Genomic DNA, 6,086 nt, shown 5'->3' with positions numbered 1-6,086 from the left:
TTGATAATGTGAAAGAAAAGCAAAAGCTTTCGAATACACTGAAGAACAGACCCTGCATGCTCAAAAGTATCTGATTTTTTAAAAAAGCAGTTTAGTTCTCAATCATAAGCTGAGCAAGATTAATTCATTAAATAAATAACTCCTGATTGGAAATGGTAAGTTTGCTGAACTTTTGCCAGAACCCATCTGACATTTGCTAAAATATTGTGTTGGAATGAACAATATCCCTCCCCTCCTTTAACATGCCATAGTGTAAAATTAGATTTCGGAAAAGTTTCTATACCATCAGAAAAGTTTCTATACTATCAACAGGATCTGATATGAGTACAGTTCCTGAATGGTGCAGCAATAAAATTGCCAGCGCATTTGCAAAGCTAAGCAGGTTCTGGTATGGTTTCAAATTGAATGGGGGACTGTGTGTTGAAAGTCGGTTGGACTAAATGAGCCTTGGGGTCTCTTCCAACTCTTCGATTCTGTGAAGTAGAAATACTGCTGGCACCACTACTGAAGTCTCATGTAAAATGTTTTTTATTTATACTGCAGAGCAAGTAGCTTCAAATTTCATATAATAGCAACATGGAAATAGAAGATAACGGTGTTTGAATCCTGGGAAAATACTGTATATAGATTGTGTTGGTTAGCACAATCTATTAGCAGAGGAGGAAGCTGCATGCTTCTTAGCTGATCACCCAATTTGATGGGCATCCTTCCTTCACATCTCTCCAGAATACAGTACTGCATTTAACCTAAAAGAGCTTATTCTATACACTCTCCAGCCCTGTGTTTGGCTGGTCTGGAAAATGGTCTGCTGCAGCAACTCTCACTAGAATGAGTAATCCATGGTCGTATGGGTTGTCCATTGGAATTAGTGCAGCCGTTTGTGAAAAGGTAAACGACTTGAATAAGAGCTGCAGGATCTGACCTCCATATTCTGCTGGGAGAGGCGGTTTAGGAATGTTACCATATTACCTCATGTGTTCCATTCCGCAGGATAAGCTCAGCCAAAAGCAAATAAAAAGCTAAACATTGACTTGGAGTGTGTTCTCGGGAACTTGAGCAATGTCTTTTCCTCCATTCCAGTGTAGTAACGGCAGTGAGTGGAAAGGAAGGAGATTCTGTTACCGCAATCGTATCAGTGCTCCTTATTTGCCTTGAATCTACGTGCAGAGCCAGCTAGGCTTTCAGCTGCAATGACGAAATGTCATGCCTTTCTTCCTGGAATAGTATGCAGATAAGAGGCCACTGGCTATGTTGAGGTTTCAGATGAACTCCACTCAGGGTTTCAAAACAGCGTGTCACAATTTGATCAGGTTTCTTTAGCAACCGGTTCATTACATTTTGTCTTCGGGACAAAAGGAGAGGAGAGAAGGAGCAGTTTGCGTGCTCGTTCCTTTGTGGTTTTGCGGTTGTCGGCTCGCAGGATGTGACTGTGGAGACTTTTAACTTTTACATAATCTCAACACTGAATTACCGGCTGTTGGGAATCATGAGCGAAGAGAGTGCTGTTGCACTCAGGTACCGCTTATGGGCTTCTGTTGTTGTTGTTTAGTCGTTTAGTCGTGTCCGACTCTTCGTGACCCCATGGACCAGAGCACACCAGGCACTTCTGTCTTCCACCGCCTCCCGCAGTTTAGTCAAACTCATGCTGGTAGCTTCGAGAACACTGTCCAACCATCTCGTCCTCTGTCGTCCCCTTCTCCTTGTGCCCTCTATCTTTCCCAACATCAGGGTCTTTTCCAGGGAGTCTTCTCTTCTCATGAGGTGGCCAAATATTGGAGCCTCAGCTTCACGATCTGTCCTTCCAGTGAGCACTCAGGGCTGATTTCCTTAAGAATGGATAGGCTTGATCTTCTTGCAGTCCATGGGAGTCTCAGGAGTCTCCTCCAGCAGTATAATTCAAAAGCATCAATTCTTCGGCAATCAGCCTTCTTGATTGTCCAGCTCTCACTTCCATACATCACTACTGGGAAAATACATCACTTCTGGGCTTCTGGCTGGCCTTTATTAGAAGAGGGTGCTTCTAATATAATGGATATTTGGCCCGATGCAGGAGGTCTCTTACGTTCACACTGTTATTGCAATAATCCAACAATTCTGTTTCTGTCCATTGAATCCATACTGAAATAACACCCCTATTTTATGATAATTGTTAAAAAGAAGTAGTGGATTTTGCATTTGAGATTTTTCCGTAGGCTTTTGGAACTTTCATGTCATATGATATGCAACAGCTCTCCATGGTCTGTTCTCCAAGGTCCTTTCAGTGTTCTTTCACACAGCTTATAGGCTCTCCCATTTCATTCTCTCAAGTCACGTGCAATGCATTTCTTCGGAGATTATTCCACTTGCAGTTGAGAGTCATCAAGAGATAAATGTACTACTGATGGTTTAGTTACATCCCACCTTTCATCTGAGGAGCTCAAGGCGGTGAACACTGTTCCCTGCCCCCTCCTCATTTTACCCTCAAAACAACCCTGTGATGTAGGTTGGGCTGAGAGACAGTGACTGACAAAAGGTCACTGCCAAGAACTTCATGGTTGAGTTGGTATTCAAACCTGGGTTTTCCTTGCCCAGCACCCTAAACCAGTGCAACACACTGGCTCCCCGCTAGTGTTTGTGCAGTGAGCATCAGGATCGCTGCCTAATAATAATAATAATAATAATAATAATTAATAATTTATTATTTGTACCCCGCCCATCTGGCTGGGTTTCCCCAGCCACTCTGGGCGGCTTCCATAGAAACCAGAAAACACTAAAATATCATACATTAAAAACTTCCCTGAACAGGGCTGCCTTAAGATGTCTTCTGAATGTCAGGTAGTTGTTTATCGTTTTGACATCTGATGGGAGGGCGTTCCACAGGGCGGGCGCCACTACCGAAAAGGCCCTCTGCCTGGTTCCCTGTAGCTTTGCTTCTCGCAATGAGGGAACCGCCAGAAGGCCCTCGGCGCTGGACCTCAGCGTCCGGGCAGAACGATGGGGGTGGAGACGCTCCTTCAGGTATACTGGGCCGAGGCCGTTTAGGGCCTTAAAGGTCAACACCACCACTTTGAATTGTGCTCGGAAACGTACTGGGAGCCAATGTAGGTCTTTCAAGACCGGTGTTATGTGGTCTCGGCGGCCGCCCCCAGTCACCAGTCTAGCTGCCGCATTCTGGATTAGCTGTAGTTTCCGAGTCACCTTCAAAGGTAGCCCCACGTAGAGCGCATTGCAGTAGTCCAAGCGGGAGATAACTAGAGCCTGCACCACTCTGGCGAGACAGTCCGCGGGCAGGTAGGGTCTCAGCCTGCGTACCAGGTGGAGTTGGTAGACAGCTGCCCTGGATACAGAATTGACCTGCGCCTCCATGGACAGCTGTGAGTCCAAAATGACTCCCAGGCTACGCACCTGGTCCTTCAGGGGCACAGTTACCCCATTCAGGACCAGGGAGTCCTCAAAAGGGGCTTTGAGCTATTTTGGAGTTTGCTGTATAGCACAAACGCAAATCTGAATTATGTGGGCAGTTGTTTGGAAACATTTTCAAAGTGAGCATAAATCAAAAAGCAAAAGAAAGCCAAGTTTTAGTTTTCCAGTTATCCCATGAAATGGGTACAGTTGGTGGATGCTGTCTTCTACAAGTTTGTGTGTAAACGCCCATCCATTTCCGTAGCGATCAAACAAGAAACATTTCCAGTAGATTTGACCCAAAGGCTTTTTTGCCTGTATGCTGCTTTCGTTAGTAAATTTTGGTAGTAAAGGCAGTGATAGTGGCTGCGACAGTAGGAGCTCCCTTTTGGATTTCTGAAGAAATGTGGGTATAGGAATTAGTATGTGGATGCAGACTCAGTCCTTAATGACAGTTAAGTTCCTAACCTGTTGGGAAGCAACACCATTTAGGGCTTCTAAAGCATGCATAGGATAGGAGATGGAGGAAAATGTAGACCTGAATGATATTAAGGATCTCTCCTTATAGGCAGCAGTCCCATTGTCATTAAACACCAGTCCTCTCAGTCTTTACTCCAAAACTCAACAGGATTTCAGATCTTAATGACCTTGCAGTTGATATTTTCGGATGACCTATAGAAGTTATAGTACGTTGCGACTTACTGGTGAGGAAAGATACTTATCAGTCTTTTATTGCTCTTCAATGTATGGAGTCCATTCTTCTGAGCATGATTTTATGAGTAGAAGCAGATGGTAATTAGAAAACAAAACCCGAAACACCCCCTCGTTACTATTTTTGTCTCATTATTTAAAAGAATAAAAAAAAGTTGGAAGTTACTGTACTCTGCAAAACCCCACTGTCAGCACATTTCTTTCTGGAGTTGAAAACAAATCTGTCAGCAATTTACGTTTTCTATGAGTACTTGTGTTTTCTTTCTTTAGATAGTTTCTTTAAATAAAGTGCCTTTGTAATGGAGTCCATTTTTAAGCGTTAAGCGTCAACAAATTGCCATCTGTCTTGTAAAGGCTCTCTGTCATCTTGATGAGGTCAGCACTCTGGATAATGTCGAGGAGCAGCGACGTGAATTAGACTTCAAAGTCTGAATGGCCTGAAACCGACATCTTGAAGATGGATGCAACAGATTTTCAGGCATGCAGCTATGAAAGCCGAAGCAAAGTAGACCTTTGAAAATCCTTTACACCCTGTTTTGGTAAAAGTGTTGAACAGTTCTCAGAGTATTTGATGACAAATTCAGCGGATTATCTATTAGGTACCTAAATGGACGTGTTATATTAAGGCAGGGGTCAGCATGGCCTGGATCACTCCCGTGGAGATCCTCCGTGGGCCAGACTGACGCAGCACGACGCTGAAAATTGCGGCTGCGCATGCCCAGACACAGAAAATCGTGCCTGCACAGAAGCAATTTTCGGTGCCACGGACATGCTCAGATGCGATTTCTGGCATCTGGGCATGTACAGAAGTGATTTCGGGACCTGCGGGAGAGAGTTGCTGTGCTTCACCAGTTTAGCACAGTGCGTGCGGGGTGGCTCAGTTCGGGGGCAGCTCATGGGCTGGTTAAGCAGCCTTCATGGGCACTTCTGGCCCATGGGCCTTAAGTTGCCAACCTCTCTATTAAAGGATGTGCCCCCTTTGCCATCTTTTGTGGGCTGACTTGACTTCTTAAGTGGTAGTGGTGGCAGATTATCAGGTCAGCTGGTTGGCCATCGATTCTTCCTGTGCTGCTTTCTTCCAGGTCAATGCTTCATCATAACTGGTGACAAAGAAAGCTGACCAACGAGGAGAAAGTTGGCTAGTATTTCCATCTGACCTAATTATCTGGATCCCAGGCACGGGTAGGCAAATGGAGGAACCAACAAAGCCTGGGCTACTCTTCTACCACGTATCATCATGCTGTAGCTCACAGTGCCACCTGTCTATGGTCAAACTAACTGCAGCATGACGACATTCTTACATTTTTATTACGTGTAAAGCTAAGAATACCATTTAATACTTAACTGCCATTGGGTGAGGCAGTAGCTGAGTGGTAGAGCATCTGTTTCACATGCAGAAAGTCCGAACTTAATTCTTGGTATTCCTGGGTAATGCTGGGAGAGACTCCTGCCAGAAAAACTAGACAGCTGCTGCCAGTCAGTGTACAGAATATTGGGTTGCATGGGCCAAAGGTGGGGCAAATTCCAGCTAGACCTAGGCTAGGAATGGTGCAGAGGGGCTGCAATAGAAACACAAGGGTGGATTTAATTCATGCTCCTCTCTCTACTGCATGTCTGATTGTACTAACTCCTCAAAGTCTCCCATCAAAATAGGGGATCATCCACTCCTGCAGTCAGTGAGCCCCCCCTACCCTATCCTTCCACAGCTATTCAGCCAGTAGTTAGGGGAGATCAGTGAAGAAAATTGCTCGTCAAGTGTTTTAAATGTGTGCCCTTCATGTCCTAGGGCATCTGCACTGGTGCTTTACAGTCATTAGTAATATCTGTTTAATGAGCATTCCATTCATTGCATCTGCACAATACTTAGCCTGGAATTGATGTGCCACTAATTTATCATGCAGAAAATTAGAAAGGTTAATTTTCATCACTGCAAGTTCAAGTGCTAGAAGACACACACACGAGAGAGAGAGAGAGAGAGAGAGAGAGAGAGAGAG

At 44.7% G+C, this 6,086-nt stretch overlaps 1 long non-coding RNA gene across 1 annotated transcript; it reads left to right on the top strand.

The window, feature by feature from the left end:
• Positions 1-1,391: 1,391 nt before the first annotated feature.
• LOC309380709 lies at positions 1,392-5,668 on the top strand. Its single transcript, XR_014173061.1, has 3 exons — positions 1,392-1,515; positions 4,447-4,597; positions 5,175-5,668. It is a non-coding gene; the product is annotated as an uncharacterized lncRNA (long non-coding RNA).
• The last annotated feature ends 418 nt before the right edge of the window (positions 5,669-6,086 follow it).

The sequence above is a fragment of the Podarcis melisellensis genome (genome assembly GCF_964234715.1).
Source record: "Podarcis melisellensis genome assembly, chromosome: 11".
NCBI lineage: Eukaryota > Metazoa > Chordata > Lepidosauria > Squamata > Lacertidae > Podarcis > Podarcis melisellensis.
The sequence above is the reverse complement of the archived record's forward strand: the minus strand, read 5'-3'. Positions and strand labels throughout refer to the sequence as shown.